Below are 17,434 nucleotides of genomic sequence, written 5' to 3' on the forward strand. Positions count from 1 at the left end.
TCTGTGAGGAAAATATCAAGTCTTGACTGATTAGTTGCCCTTATCTCCATCACTACCACCCTCATTATCTTCAGATATCTTAAAAACTACTCAGGCTTTGTGACATGGCAAAGAAAAGGCCTCCCTCCTTCATCTTAGAAATCATCCAAAACCAAGAATATGAGAAACAGAAAAATATAAAATTGACCACAACAAAATGGAAAGCAATGAGAGTGGTATGGCAGATTAAAGATGACCACAAATTTGCTAATGCTTCTCCCTTTGATAGGTGAGATCTGTTTCCGCTCCCTTGAGTCTGAGTTGGCCTGTAAATGCCTTGACCAATGGAGCACAGTGAAAGTGATGCTGTGCCAGTTGCAGGTGTAGACTTTAAGAGGGCTGGCAGTTTTTACCTTGCTTCTCTCATTGCTTATTTTCACTACTACTTAAATGAATTAATCTTCCACTAAATGGTAAGTACATTGAGGAAAGGAATTCCATTCTATTGTCTTTTTGACTCAAGTAACTAGATACAATACTTGACACAGAATAGGAACTCAATAAATATTTGTTAATTTACTGACTCTATTATCCTCACAGCAGCCACAGCATATATGCAATCAAAGTCAGCACTGATTCAGAAAAAAAGAGGGAAGATGGTTCTATCACAGGTAGATATTTATGTTTAAACAGAAATACACAGAAGATCAGAAAAAGCTCCTGAGGTAGGTAACATTAATATTTAAGAACAATAATTAAAAATGGTTAGGATTGACAGGATTCACTTATTTTTCATTCATTGTTTCAATAAATATAGTATATTAAGTAGCTAGTAGATGCCAGATACTGTTTGGGGTGTTGAGGATAATACAGTAATTAAAACAAAGTTCCTGTCTTCAGGAAGTTTATATTCTTCCAGGAGACAGAACATCATGAACAAAAACATTGATGTGAGAAAGTGCGGACAATGTTCTAAAAGGGCAATCCAATTTGGCAGGTGACATGACTCAAGTACAAGTTAGTTACATGAGATGCACCTAGAATGGCAACCTGAGTTTAGCTCTAGAAAGCAGGGAATGACATGGTCAAACCATGTTTTAGAAAATTAATCTGACAGTGGAGTAAATACAATACTGGGTTGGAAAAAAAGGAATATGAGGTTGGAGAGAAAGTTACAAAGCTACCTCAATAGGCAAAGTATAACATGTTGAGATCCTGAATTTGGGTAGTAAATGTAAAAGGAAGGGAACTGCCACACAACATAACCTGGCACAGAGCAGGAACTTCAAATTTTTGTTGAATTAATGTTGAATGAATGAGACAAAATGTATATGTGATAGGATGGGTTTGTATCTGGATATGGAGGTAAAGGAAAGGGAAGTGTCAAAGATGATACCTAGAGACTGTCAGAAAGATGATTCTGCTAATAGAAACAGGGGGAAAAGGAGAAGGAATTTTATCTGAGAAGATGATAAATTTGATTTTGGATGTTGGGTCCAGGAGCCAAAGCCAAATCATTTACCTAATGTCATTTGAGTTTTCATTAGGTACATGAGAAGGAAAAGATGGAAATGAAGGTATAATGATAGAAACAAACAAAAATACACAAATAGGAAGAGAACAACAGAAAAAAGTTGGAAGAGAAAGAGGCAGAGGTATTGATATAAGGGAATAAAAAAAATGCTATCAAACCTGACTGTTCATAACTCAGGAATTCCCAGTCTCAGATTGCCTACTCTGGATCTTAAACCATCCCTCTGACTCCTAAAATTATCATATACAGCTGAGTATCTAATTTCGTATCAGTACTTTCTACTCACACTATTTTAGAAGCTCAATAAAGCTGTAACTTTATAATGCTGAGGGGCAACCACCTGTCCCCAAACTTAAAGACACAAGAAAGCTCAAGGGCTCATATAAAAGGACATGAACTTAACAGCTGGAAGCAGGCAAAATAAATAAAAACAGAAGAAAAGTAAAATATATATTTTATCTCCAGGTTCAATTCCTTCTCTATTGATTACCTCTACACCATCTTGACAAGCCCCTACCAGATATCCATAACTTAGAACAGCGATTTTCAACCTTTTTCATCTCATGGCATACATAAACTAATTACAAAAATTCTGCAACACAACAAAAAAATATTTTTTTAATCTGACAAAATAAAAGTATAATTTTGATTCACTCACACCAGATGACTATGGTTGTATTGGCTGTTGCCATTTTTTTATTTGACAATCTAAAGGAAAAGAGTCAGTGCGCCCCTGACTAAACAATTAGGTATTGCATGTTCTAAAAATTCTGCAGCACACCAGTTGAAAATCGCTGGCTTAGAACATAACCTAATGGTTTTGGGTACACATGGGAACATCTTCTCTTAACTTTCAGTCTTACATCACTTAAGATTTTATGGGGTGGACCTGACTTCCATTAATTCACTCAATAAATATATATCTATCAAGCACTGTTCTAGGCACTGGGAGTGCAATAAACAGACAATACCCCTGCTTTCATGAAGCTTACATGATAGTGGGAGACACATGTAAATAAAAGTAAATAAATATACAGTAAAATAATTTCAGGTAACTATATTATGTGTGTGTGTGGGGGGGGGGAGGTGGCTAATTTAGATTAAATGGTCAAGAAAGGTTTCATTGAGGACATGATATCTGAACTGAGATTGAATAATAGCCAACACTTAATGAACACTTTCTATAAGTGAGACACTTTATGTGTATGAATTCAATCTTCACAACACTGAAGAGATATATACTTATACAGGGTGTGGCAAAAGTAAGCTTACAGTTGTGAGTATGCAAAACACAAGAGTTTATTATTGTATTAGAGGCCTGGTGCACAAAAATTTGTGCACTCGGGGGTAGGGGTCCCTCAGCCCGGCCTGTGCCCTCTTGCAGTCTGGGACCCCTCGGGGGTGACCACTTGCTAGCTTAGGCCTGCTCCCCAGGGAATTGGGCCTAAGATGGCAATCAGACATCCCTCTGGCAGCCTGGCAGCCCTCGGTGAGTGTTCATTTGCCAGCGGGGAGCAGACCTAAGCTGCAGTCAGACATCCTTAGCGCTGCTGAGGAGGCAGGAGAGGCTCCCACCACCACTGCTGTGCTGGCAGCCATCAGCCTGCCTTGTGGCTGAGCAGAGCTCCGCCCTGTGAGAGCGCACTGACCACCAGAGGGCAGCTCCTGCATTGAGCGTCTACCCCCTGGTGGTCAGTGTGTGTCATAGTGACCAGTCATTCCCAGTCTTTCTGCTGTTAGGGTCAGTTTGCATAGTACCCTTTTACTATATAGGATAGAGGCCTGGTGCACGGGTGGGGGCCGGCTGGTTTGCCCTGAAGGGTGATCCGGATCAGGGTGGGGGTCCCGCTTGGGTGCCTGGCCAGCCTGGATGATGGGCTGATGGCTGTTTGCAGCTTTCACACCCCCTTCACGGTGGGGGTCCCCACTGGGGTGCCTGGCCAGTCTGGGTGAAGGGCTGAGGGCCGTTTTCAGGCTGGCGGGCAACTGAAGCTCCCAGCCTCTTTTTTTTTTTATTCTGGGATTTATTTACCTTCTATAGCTGTCACTGGAGCTGAGAGCTGGCTCCAGCTCTTAGGCCCGGCTCCAGCTCTGAGGCCGTGGCTGGCTGAAAGCAGGTATCTGGGTTTTGTTTAGCTTCTATAATTGAAACATTGTTGCTTCCGGAGCTCAGAGCTGGGCTGTGGCAGGCGGGGAACCTTGGCTTCCTCCATCACTGGAGCAAGCAAGCTTCATGTTCGCTTCAGCTGCGTGGCTGCCAGCCGCCATCTTTGTTGGCAGTTAATTTGCATATCCTGATGATTGGCCAATTGGAAGCATAGTGGAGGTATGGTCAATTACCATGTTTGTCTATTATTAGATAGGATTATTATTTTTTAATTATTGTATTATTTCCCCTATAAACAACTGTAACGCTGCTTTTGTCCCACCCTGCACTACCCAAATTTTTTTTTTTTACAATTGAGGAAACAAAGGCATTGTGAAGTTAAGTAACTTAAAAGTGGTTAATCAGAAATATGATTAGATCCATGTCCATAACACCACATAATCTGACTCTACCAGAGTTTGACAAGAAGCCAGCCATGCAGAGGAAACAGCATGTGCAAATTCAAGGGCCATGAAGTGGGAATGAGCTTGGCATCTTCAATGAACTGAAAGACCAGCACAGCCAGAGAATAGAGCAGTGGGGGAGAAATATATAATAAGAAAAACTGGATTCCACTGGGACAGTGGTCGGCAAACTCATTAGTCAACAGAGCCAAATATCAACAGTACAACGATTTAAATTTCTTTTGATAGCCAAATTTTTTAAACTTAAACTATATAGGTAGGTACATTGTTATTAACTTAATTAGGGTACTCCTAAGGCTTAGGAAGAGCCACACTCAAGGGGCCAAAGAGCCGCATGTGGCTTGCGAGCCGCAGTTTGCCGACCACAGCACTGGGAGGTTATAAGCAATGGAGTGATATAATCTGACATATGTTTTTAAAAACACTTTGGCAGCTGTGGAGAGAACAGATTGTAGGGGAACTTGTTCACCTCAGTCTTCAGCCTGACTTTGAGTTTGGTGTAATTTACCATTCTGCCTGGCCTTCTAGTAACAACTGCAATAATGTTTTGGAAAAAGTTATGATATGTGACCCATATCTCAATACATCATATAACCAAATCTGGTAAATATGACCTTGAGCAAGTCACTTTGAATAAAATTTGTTGTTACTATCTTAAAGGATCTTATGAAAAGTTACTCTAAAAAGTACACAGAGTTTAACTATAAGGTGGTATTGTGTTACAAACATTTAACAGAAATTTGACAACTCTGCCTTAACCCCCTTCTCCCCAAACTCCCCCCTTCCCAAGAAAAGGCTGCTTGAGCCCTAGCCAGTTTGGCTCAGTGGATAGAGCGTCGACCTGCAGACTGAAGGGTTCTGGGTTCAATTCTGGTCAAGGGCACATGCCCTGGTTGGGGGCTTGATCCCCAATAGGGGGGCGTGCAGGAGGCAGCCAATCAATGATTCTCTCTCATCATTGATGTTTCTATCTCTCTCTCCCTCTTCCTTCCTCTCTGAAATCAATAAAAATATATTTTAAAAAAGAGAAAAAGGCTGCTTGAAATGTAAAGCATTATTTTGGCAAAATGACTTGGTTACATTCCTTGAATATATTCATACCCACAAACATTACAGACATGCTTTCCTTATGATTTCTAATCCCTCTTCTATGATGTTCAAATGCATTCCAATTTTTAAATGCGGAATTCTATCTGTCTTTTAGAGATGTCTTCTCTAAGAGAATGGATGAGGGATATTTAGAAGTCCACATGCTATGTATAAAAAACTAAATAAATTTAAATAGGATCGAAACATATTTTGTGTATTCACCTACAAAATTATGTAATCTGTTGTGAGATAATTTTCAATTCTTCTGTCACTTCCACTCTTACACTAAAACCTTACACTTCAATAAGCCAGGACAACCCGAAATGTTGACAAGCCACAGTATAGAAATCTGCCATAGTGATCTTGTTCAGGTATGAATAATATGAAATATTTTGAACATACTAACTTTGGAATGAAAACGTGTTGAGACGAACCTCACCTAGGATGCAGTTAGGGGAAAGGGAAGACATTTAGAGTATTGTGCTTTGTTTCCACACTACAATGAAGCATTTGAAGAGAAGCCCTATTTTCCGGTGGCAGAGCCTCATATCCTTAGGTTTCCCAATGAGCTCTCTTTCCATATCTTAAAACTCTGCTCCCTTTTTATAAAAGGAGCCATGAATATTTTCCTAAATTCCTGATCAAATATTTTAAACCACTGGAATGAAATATCTTGCCATAAAAAGAGAAAAAAAGTCCAGAAACTGTTGCAATTTTGTAGAACATCCAAATACAGCAACCCACACTTGTACATTCAAGACAAGAAGAGGCCAAGCAACAATGGGTGCTACAATGACGGACCCTCAGGGCAACGTACACACCTATGACAGCACTGAAGCATTAGAGCTGAAACACCTCATTATATCACCGTCAAACTCACCAATTATTTTTCTGATTACACTTTAATTACATAAGCTAACTTATTAATTAAAACAATCTACTCAGGCAAGATCAGTTACCATACAAAAGCACTGGCTCTTCACATTACCTTCACAGCATATAGGTACAGAGTCTGTGTTTTAAAATGCATTTTCAGTTTCTTATTGTCATTAAAGGTTTCACTCAACATAGAACCTCTGAAAACATAATGAATCTCAGCAACTTAAATGAAAACAGCTTCTAAGTCATGGCTCATTATTCTTCCCTTCTCATGGCCTCTTGTTTCAAATAATATTACTCTCAGCAAATTAATATTTCTTAAAAAGGTGCTGAAAATTTCTAATAAAGTAAAATGTAACAGATATTAGTAAATACGATTTTAACTTTATTACAATTATATTTAAAGCTTCAGAGTAAAAGAGGAAGAAAGAGTAGAAGCAAAGAAACTCATTTCTCAAAAAAGGCAAATAATACAACAAAGTGTTCTCAACACTGCAGGAGTTTCCACATTACACCTACATTAAGAGCAATTAGTGTAGAATTTATAAAATGCTAAGACATAGCTGCAGCACTCAGCAGTCAGTGCAGTGCATATTGAAGCCATCTGTGTAGGCAACAAGTATAATAAGAATAGCAAAAAAAAGAAAAGGTAAATGCACATCAGCATGAAAATTTTCAAATAGCTTGGTGGCATATCTTAAAATGAAAAGGTTCTAAATTTAACCAAGGAGAAGGGAAGCACATTTATGATCTATATCTAAAAAAGAAGAAAGCATCTAAAGGTAGTAACTCAAAAAGTCTTAGCATGAAGAAAAAGAATACAATGGGAAGAAAATTATGAACATTTTTAAATATTAGAGAATACCAATAAGAAGGAAGTAAAAGAACCTCATCTCGATCACATGGCAGGTACTGGAGGTTGTTGCCCAAAGTCCACTTTCCCCTTCTTCCTTAGTAACAGAACACCTGAGCTTTAGCTAATTGCATGCCAGAATGAAGACTGCATTTCCCAGCCTCTCCTGCAGTTAGGTGTGGTCATGCCAGTGGGAAATGAATAAAAGTATAAAGTGTGATTTCAAAAAAATGTCCGTAAAGGAATTGGGTGCATCATTCTTTGGACTTCCCTCCTTCCTGCTGGCTGGAATGTGGATGAGGTGCTGGAGGGCAAGCAGCCATCTTACACTATGAGGAAGAAGCCACATGTTGAGAATGACAGGGTAAGAAAAATAGAAAGAAACTGGTTCCCTGACATTGTGGAGCACTACGCCAGCCTTGGGTTACCCATCTCTGGACTTCTTTTATGTAAAAGAAAAATAAACTTATAGCATGTTTAAGTCACTATTTATTTATTTATTTATTTTGGTAACAAATTGTTGAATATAATCCTAATACAGAACTTGGTGCCAGGAGTAGGCTGCTTCATGAGAAAGAGCATAACATATGTGGCATTGGCTTAATAAAGTGGGAAGTGGTGAGCACTTACACTTCACACACACATACACCCTGCTCTACTATGGAAGTCAGAGTAACTTTGATTCATTTGGGAAAAGACACAATTTGTTCACAAATCAGGATAAGCCTACCTAACAACATGAATACAATCAGCTCCTTTGAGATTACAATTGTACTTGCCCAAAACTCAATTCATTTTGTTATACAGACACCGGGTACCCACATCGCTGTTCTTTCTGTTTGAATACAAGGCTGATGGCAATCTGGTTAGGATTACATAGGGTCGAACTGAACACAGTGACCTTAGTTAGGCACCATAATGGTAAGTGCCTCACTGGACTGAAGCAGCTAATAGATTTTAAGGGCACATGTTCTATCTCTTTTACTGAATGAGGTAAAAAGCATTTAACAAATAGTCTGAAGAATCTGAGTGCCACCAAACAACTCTACCTGATTAAAACGCCAGAGCCTTGTTTTGCCTATTTTCATAGGACTTCAACAGATATCTACCAATCCTCCCAATAACTTGAAAGCAAATATAGGCACAGGACAGCTCATTAGCATCTCAGAGAAAACCAAAATGTTTAATGAAAAAGAAAATATGTAATAAGGATACCACAGCTCCCTATGTGACACCAGGGACCCTGCTCACAAACAGGGCAGTCATAACTTTAGTAACCTTATCTTTTCTGGTGTTAAATTCTCCTGCAAAACTGCCTCAAGATGAAAGAGGAGAGAGATTCCAACCCTCAAACCAATGAATTTCCCAGCTTTACCTCTGGGTGAATAACACACATTCAAGGCACAAAACAAAGAATGCTGCAAGAAATTAGCCTTGCAACTCAAGGAAAGCATAATAAAGCATTGCCCAAAAGGCTCTCTAGGTGGATCGTACAATCGTGACCACAGAGCACTTCAAAGAAAGTGTACATCAAGTGACTGCCTATATCCATTTTTACACCCCCCCCCAGTGGTATATATAATTATTTGCCATCTGCATAGTACTTTATATGTCCAGACTATTTATCATCACAATTCTGTAATTATTCTATCACAATAATTGAGTATGATCAATTAAAATTTTTCTTCTAGGCATTCAGATTACAACAGATGAGAGAAAATCAGGATGGCAGAGTAGAAAAATAGACTCTTTCTTTGTCTCAAAACCTCATAAAAAAGATAGCAGAATTGCTGAATTTTAGGGTTTGAAGAAATCTACAGTATCCAATGATTTCGGCAGATTAAGAAACTAAAGCTCAGAAAAGTTATAAGCAATTAGCTCAACGTCACCAAATGAATTAAGTGGCAAAGCCAGAAGGAAAACCCCGACTCCTGACTCTCAACTCAGCATTTCCACATTACCATCTTCCTCTTCTGTAAACAAATAATGAAATAGGTGTGGAGGATTCCAGGCTGTCTGGCTCAGCAAACTAGCTTGTCTTTTTTTTTTTTTTTTCAAGAAAAACAATTTTAAATATAATGTTACATGCAATAAACCTTAATATTTCAAGAAAAACAATCTTAAATATGTTACATGCAATAAACATTAATATCTCAAGAAAAACTATTTTAAATATGTTACATGCAATAAACAATTATTCAAGAAAAATGATCTTACATATATTACATGGAATAAACATTAATATTTCAAGAATAAAAGGATTTTAAGTATAATATTACCCAAACTGTACTAACATAGTATGATACCACAAAAACTGTAGGAAATATTAAAAATCTGCAAATAACAGGATTACTTCTATTATATTCTAGAATATTTTCCCCCCTCTGGCTCTATTTTTGTTCATTAGTTTATGTTGTTCATTGTATTCTACAAATGAGTGAGATCATATAATATTTATCTTTCTCCAACTGGGTTATTTCGCTTAGCATGATGCTTTTAAAGTCTATTTTGTCAGATATGAATATTGCTACTCCAGCTTTTTTTTCTTTTCCATTTGCATGCAAGATTTTTTCCCATCCCTTCACTTTTATCCTGTGTGTGTCTTTTGTTTTGAGGTGGGTCTCTTGTAGACAGCATATAGTTGGGTCATGTTTTTGTATCCATTCAGCTACCCTATACCTTTTGATTGGAGCATTTAATCCATTTACACTTAGGGTTATTATTGAGAGGTACTTATGTATAGCCATTTTAATTCTGTACTGCTAGGTTTCTCTCTCTGTTTCTTCTTCTCAGCAATCCCTTACAGCAATCCCTTTAGCGTTTCTTGTAATGCTGGCTTGGTGGTGAGGAACTCCTTTAGCCTTTTTTTGTCTGGGAAGCTCTTTATTTGACCATCTATTTTGAATGATAGCCTTGCTGGATATAATAATCTTGGTCTCAGATCCTTGCTTTCCACTACCTTGAGTACTTCATGCCATTCCCTTCTGGCCTGTAGAGTTTCTGATGAGAAATCAGGTGTCAGTCTTATGGGAACTCCTTTGTAGGTAACAGTTTTTTTTTCTCTTGCTGCCTTTAAGATTCTCTGTCTTTAATTTTTGGCATTTTAATTATGATGTGTCTAGGCATGGGTCTGTTTGGGTCCTTCTTGTTTGGGTTCTCTGTGCCTCCTGAACTGATGTGACTGTTTCCTTTACCAGGTTAGGGAAGTTTTCTACCATTATTTCCTTAAACACCTTCTTTGTTCCTTTCTCCCTTTCTGCCTCTTCTGGCACACATACTATTCTAATATTGTTACGTTTCACATTGTCCCACAGCTCCCTTAAGCTGTCCTCCTGTTTTTAATTGTTTTTTCTTTTTGGTTCTCTAATTGAGTGATATTTTCAACTGTCTTCTAATTCACTGATTCAGTCCTCAACTTCCCCTAATCTGCTGTGTATTCCTTCCAATGTTCTTTATTTGTGTTATGTCATTCTTTATCTCAGACTGTTCTTTTTTCATAATTACTATATGTTTTTTCATACTGTTGAGCATTTTTAACATCATTACTCAACTCTGTTTCAGATACATTTCTTATCTCTGCTTCATTTATCTCTTCTTCTGGAGAATTCTCTAGTTCTTTCATTTGGGGGTTGTTTCTTTGTTTCCTCATTTTGGTTGTCTGTTCGGGTTTGCGACTATGTATTAGGTAGATCCTCTACACCCCTCAATCTCTAGACAGTGTTAAAGGCAGTTTCTGACTAACTGGACGAGGCAAAAACTCAAAGCATCCAGAGACCACCTCTGTCTATAGACTAATAGGATTCCAACTTGAATTGCCCCAGGGAATCGTCCTCAGATGTGGCCAGAGTTTTTTCAACAGGGTGGGGCAATTGCTCCTGCCTGGAGGCTAATTGTTACTTTTAATCTCTTAAGTGGCCGCAGAGCAAGGTGCTTTCCAATAGGGTGTGTCAACTGTCTTCCCCCGAGGTAAGGCAGATGTCTATGTGGGAAAGATGTCTTATGCTGTGTGAGGGAATGACTCAGCCCAGGAAACTTGGGGTATTTGCCTTCTGGACTCTATTCCCCAAGTCCCCAGTCCTGGGTTCTGCTCTCACCGCTCCAGTCCACTTCACCCTCCCTCTGCCAGAGCACAAGGTGGGTGGCTCCACAGGGAATTTTTGTGCATTGGCGCTTTAAGAGGGTGCCTGAACTTTCAGCTGCCACTCCCTGGCAGACAGCACTCCACTGCTTTTCACAGCTAGATGTTATGTGGGTACCCTCCTCAGTTTGGTGCTCTCTGATGGGGAGCCCAGCTTCGGGATTAAATCCCAGAGTTCTCAGTGGCACCATCCCACAGCTGAGATATCTCTCGGGGACTTCAGTTGCCGTCAGTGGGTGCCCAGCCAGTCCTTTCACACCTCCGTCCCTCCTACCAGTCTCTATTCGGTCCTTGGGTATCAGGATTCTCTCCTGTGAGTTTTCTGTTGATTATTCAGGAAGCCTTTTTGTATTTCAGTTGTAATTCTAGCTTGTTCCTAGGAGCAGGTCCGTACAGCATCCTCCTACTCTGCCGCCATTTTTAATCTAAACTAGCTTCTTTTAAAATGACAAACATCTTCTCACACTGGCTTATAAATAAGAGTTACAATAAAATCCAGCACAGCTATCATTTCTGCCAATCTGAAAGGAAAAGTAGATCAATAAAATGGGCCAGGAAATGCACTGGAATTAAAATGAGTATAGCAGGATTGTGAGGATAACAAACAAGAAAACAGGGATGAGACGACTGTTTAGGCCTCAATGCTACTGAGTAAGAGGAATCCATGGTATAATTTGTTCTAGATACCTAAGGTCAATAATTACTACTTTAATTTTTAATTATTTAATTTTTATTAAAACATTACATAAGGTTTTTAAAATTGCACAGGCTAGATTTATAACAAAAAGCAATAATCAGTGAGATATTATGACCCAAAAACCATTTTTTAAATTATTAATTGATTTTAGAGAGAAGGGAGACAGAAACATCTATCAGTTGCTCCCGTATGCACCCTGACCAGGAATCAAACCCATCACCTTTGGTGCATAGGACAACACTGTATCCAACTGAGCCACTCACTCAGGGCTGATTAATATTTTTAAATCATCATTCAGACAGCAGAAAGGAGAAGAGAGCTGGGTGGCGGGAACAGGAAGTACAATCAGGAGGCTATTGGAGAAATTTAAGAGAGATGAAGGTGGCTTAGCCAAGGGCAGTAGTAAAGCAGACAGATTATACCACTTTTGTAGTAAGTATAATTTTATGAAACTTTTGTTTCAGATATCTGTATACTTATGGGTCCTAATATAAAATGTCTCCAATTATGGGTCACAGCAATAGTTTGAGAAGCCCTGCCCTAGGACAGCAATTTTCAACCAGTGTGCTGCAAGAATTTTTAAACATACCATACCTGACTGTTTAGTCAAGGGCACTGATCTCTTTTCCCTTAGACCAGTGGTCGGCTAACTCATTAGTCAACAGAGCCAAATATCAACAGTACGACGGTTGAAATTTCTTTTGAGAGCCAAATTTTTTAAACTTAAACTATATAGGTAGGTACATTGTTATTAACTTAATTAGGGTACTCCTAAGCTGGCCTTTGCTAAAAACGCCCTCAATCTGATTGAGGTACGTTCGCTGAGGTCGACCCTTTCCAACTCTCCCATCCACACTCGTCTTGTATACTTGTTTCGTCTATCTCCTTTCCAACTTCTGCGCATGGGCCACGAAGTTTTAATCGCACTGTACATGCGCGCCCGCACATGGTATTTTGTGGAAGAGCCACACTCAAGGGGCCAAAGAGCCGCATGTGGCTCTCGAGCCGCGGTTTGTCGACCACTGCCTTATACTATCAAATTAAAAAAAGACAATAGCCAACACAACAATAGCCGTTTGGTGTGAATGAATCAAAATAATACTTATCTTTTGTCAGATAGGCAAAAAATATATTTTTGGTGTGCCACAGAATTTTAGTAATTAGTTTATGTGTGCCATGAGATGAAAAATGTTGAAAATCACTGCCCTAGGAAGCTGAGAATACTTATGTTCCCTTTGTTGAAGTCCTAAATTAAGTTCAAGTGAAACAAGCTACAACAAGTTATAATTACATACCAAATATAATCTTATTAATCTGCCAAAAGAATACCATTTGGTCTTCAAAAAGAAGAAAAAGAAAGAACAGTACAAGCAGTATTCAAAAATCACTGGAATGCCAGGCACAAATTATGTTAAGTCTGCCAACCAGGAGATGCACAAATTACTAAAGAAATATAATACCAATTTTTTTAAACTACTAAACCATTCCAACCATTCAACTAATACTAATTTTAGAAATTTAACACTACTAACACACATTCATAATGGCAATGTTTTCAGCATTTTCAGTTAAATACCTTACTCTCCCAAATGAGAAAACATGGCTTAATTCTCCTTGAAGAATTCAGAGATTATATACTACAGGTTGAGAACCACTACTCTAGAAGGACATCAGCTGTGTTGCTGTAACAACCAGTCCTCGGGAGAAGTCCATCTGGTAAGAAACTGAGGCCTCCAGCCAACAGAGAGTGAGGAATTGAGGCCCTCTGCCAACAGCCATATGAGTGAGCCATCTTGGAAGTAAATCCTCCATCCCCAGTCAAGCCTTCAGATGACCACAGACCCAACAGTCTTTATGAATGCAACCTCATGAGCCAGTATCACTCAGTGAAGATGCTCCCAGATTCTTGAGCCACAGAAACTGTGTGAGATAATGTTCAGTATTATTTTTAAAGCTGCCAAGTTTTAGAATAATTTGTTTTGCTAAAATAGGTAACTCATACACCAATAAAACTTGTAAAAGCTCAAGTGTAATTCAGAATATCATTTACCTTATTTACTAAGCATCTGTACCGAGCCCAATTCTCCAAATTAGCAAATTTCTAATCTACATATATCCACAGGTAAATAACCAGATATATGATTTCTAATGAAGTGAACAGTAAACCAAGAATAATGCAAAAGCTTTTATTGAGAGGCCTGAGGCATTGTAGAATAAAGTCTTCCAAGGAAAAAACACACATAACTTTGAATAAAAGCTGAAGCTCTTCAAGAAAGGCTGCATTTTTTTAAAAGGGGTGAAAGAATGGAATAAAAACGACGAAAGAGCCCTAACCGGTTTAGCTCAGTGGATAGAGTGTCGGCCTGCGGACTGAAGGGTCCCAGGTTCAATTCCGGTCAAGGGCATGTACCTTGGTTGTGGGCACATCCCCAGTAGGAGGTGTGCAGGAGGCAGCTGATCAATGTTTCTCTCTCATCGATGTTTCTAACTCTCTATCCCTCTCCCTTCCTCTCTGTAAAAAATCAATAAAATATATTTTAAAAAAAACAAAAAAAACGACGAAAGAGTGATATGTTTGTCTTGTAATAAGAAACTAATATATAAAAATGAGGGGAGCACAGCCGATGTGGCTCAGTGGTTGAGCATCAACACAGGAACCAAGAGTCGGGGCTCGATTTCTAGTCAGGGCACATGCCCAGGTTGCAGGCTCCATCCCCAGTAGGGGGCATGCAAGAGGCAGATGATCAATGATATTTCTCTCTCATCAATATTTCTCTCTCTATCCCTTCCCCGTCCTCTCTCTCTAAAAATCAATTTAAAAAAACACATTTTAAAAAATAAAATGAAATAGTTTTTTAAAAAAGAGGGGGAAAGAGGACATGCAATAGGCAGAGTGGTGGGAATTTTGTAGGAAGATTAAATTTGATGCAGAACTTAACAAAATTTGTGGATGACTTTAAAGGAAGTTAAAAAGTGTTTACAAGGGATCTTTTTGAGGTGCTGAAAATGAAACAGTGGAGTGTGGTAACGGTTACACAATTCTACAATTTACTAAAAAGTCACTGAACTTTACACTTCAAGTAGACATATTTTGCAGTACATAAATTATACCTCAGTAAAGCAGTGCTGTGTTTTTTTAAAGTGGTACAGGCATCTCTCAGAGATATTGCATGAAGGATTCCAGATATCACATTAATGCAAGACGTAATCTTTTTGCTGGTGGAGGGTCTTGCCTTCAATTTATAAAACACGTAACATCTGTAAGGCGCAATAAAGTGAAGCGCAATTAAACAAGGTATGTCTGTATTTATCTGTTCACTGAAGCAAGACAGAAAAATTACATTAGGGTTTCTCTGATTAAAAAAATAAAGCAGCCACCCTGGCTGGTGTGGCTCAACTGGTTGGGTGTCAACCCATGCACTGAAAGGTTGCCAGTTCGATTCCCAGTCAGAGCACATGCCCAGGTTGCAGGCTCAATCCCTTAGAGGGCATGCAGGAGGCAGCTAATCAATGTTTCACTCTCACATCAATGTTTCTCTCTCTCTCTCTCCCCCCTCCCTCTTCCCCTCTCCCTCTCTCCCTTTTCCCTCCCTCTCTCTCTAAAAATCAATTTTTAAATCTTAAAAAATAAAAAAAGCAGCCAAGAGGAAAGTATAGTAATTCATTCAACAAACAAGAAAATAAAATAAAATGGAATTTTTCACAGATTAAGAAATAGTAATGTTTCCATTTCAGCCCAATAAAGGACAGCATTGTGTCTCTGGGTAACTCTGTATATCTTGCTAAGACCACAAAAGCTTACTATCTTAAGACTAGAAAGACAATAGATTTGGAAACTTTAACTGTAAAATAAGGAGAAGAAACACTTCAACTTAATTTCCTATTTTAAAATAATGTATGGTAATTTCTTTACAAGCATGATGACAACACTCAAAACATTCAAATGGGGGATTTAGGAGTATTTTTGAAGTAGATTAATTTGCATTGGTTCAGGGACTTTTGCAGTTTCTTAAAAACAACAGTACTGCATTTTATTTATTCCATCTGCACTAGAGATCAAGCAAAACTGCACCTATAAACAACTACAATTCACATTTGCTTTGAACTATGAAAATATTAACCTACTCTGACCTCCCCTGCACCAACTTCAGCAAACCCTGGGTCAAGAGTCTCAACTTCCCAAAACAGCACAGGTGTCTCTAATTTAAGACCTGCTAGTCTCCTCTCTGCCTTTGGCTAAATCAGTAGCAAGCCCAGAAAATAAAAACAAAAACCTCTACTAATTCATGTAGTTATTTTCTTTCTTTCTCCATAAAAGAATGTACTAGCAGACACAAATTAAATAACATATATCAATACATAATTCTATTTTCTCTAATTGGCTATAATAAAGGTCAAAATAGTTCAAGATAGTGATATTCGCTTATTTCCCACCTAGACTCGAAAATTTGTAATATCAATGAACTTTATATATTTCAATAAAACAACATATTGTGAACGTTTACAGTACCATGTCTAACCCTTAGTAGGCATTCAAGAAATGATAGTTCCCTCTCTGTCCTTTCCATTAATTCTTATAGTATTTCCATGAAATATTTCCTGTTTATTATTACCCCAATATTAAGCAGGAGAACAGACCCCGAAAATTCAGGCTGCCTGGTTGTGATAAAGCAGCGGTTCTCAACCTGTGGGTCGTGACCCCTTTGGCGGTCAAATGACCCTTTCACAGGGGTCGCCTAAGACCATCCTGCATATCAGATATTTACATTACGACTCATAACAGTAGCAACATTACAGTTATGAAGTAGCAACGAAAATAATTTTATGGTTGGGTCACAACATGAGGAATTGTATTTAAAGAGCCAGAAGGTTGAGAACCACTGTGATAAAGGGATTCGTTTGCAGAAATTAAAATTTAATCTACCTTCTTTGTCTCCCTTCCAAGGAAGTCAATTCCAAGGACCATGTTCCTTCTGCTATATAAATGGCTCATCTGTTTTTCCTTATACATCTATGATTAGATGTAGCAAGAATCCAAAGATTATCATCAACCCATGGAATCCCATGTACAAGTTCATGGGATTCCAGGTTGGAGGTTTGGGGGAGTACTGTCATGTTGTTGGGGTATTTTTATTTTTTATTTTTTTGCTATCAAGTTCACTCTCCCAGTAATCCAAGTCTCCTGCACCAATGAGCAATGGTGTCTTCACATATCTACAATCATGGAAAACTAGAACTACATGAACTATCACTAGCCCTTACTTTGACACAAAATGCTCTGACAGAAATAAGTTTGCAGAGCTGGTGAAGCTGCCATCTACAGCTCTTTTTGTGGACTTCTGACACAAGATAGATATATGATCCAATGCTATATCTGGTGTAGTTTTGTTCAGGCTCTGATACTTAAGATAGGAACACAAGCATGTTATGTCAAATTAAATTCCAGTGGTTAGAGATGGACAGATTATGTCATCAGTAATAAAATTTATAGTTGTCAGTGATGGCCTGGCTACTGTCAAGATAGGCCCTTTGTTGCATTTAGTCTACCATTCACAGAAGCTACTGAATTTTAGAATGGCCGAAAGAATTAGTTAGCCTGTCACTTCCCACTACCCCACGCTGGTTTATAAACATAATGACTCCAATACAAGAACTATGCTTTCTAAGGATTTAATCATGGTATGTAAGTGTGTG

The 17,434-nt window shown here is 38.6% G+C and overlaps 1 long non-coding RNA gene across 1 annotated transcript in view; it reads right to left on the reverse strand.

Moving 5' to 3' along the window:
• The window catches only part of LOC139007590 (uncharacterized), a 67,096-nt gene that overhangs the window by 10,647 nt on the left and 39,015 nt on the right, over positions 1–17,434 (reverse strand). Inside the window, exon 3 of the long non-coding RNA XR_011470872.1 lies at positions 14,852–14,998. This is a non-coding gene — a long non-coding RNA (uncharacterized lncRNA). The remainder of the gene's footprint in view (positions 1–14,851; positions 14,999–17,434) is intronic.

This window comes from Myotis yumanensis, unplaced genomic scaffold (genome assembly GCF_028538775.1).
Source record: "Myotis yumanensis isolate MYYU_CA2020_CCGP unplaced genomic scaffold, mMyoYum1.0.hap1 SCAF_3, whole genome shotgun sequence".
Taxonomy (NCBI): Eukaryota; Metazoa; Chordata; class Mammalia; order Chiroptera; family Vespertilionidae; genus Myotis; species Myotis yumanensis.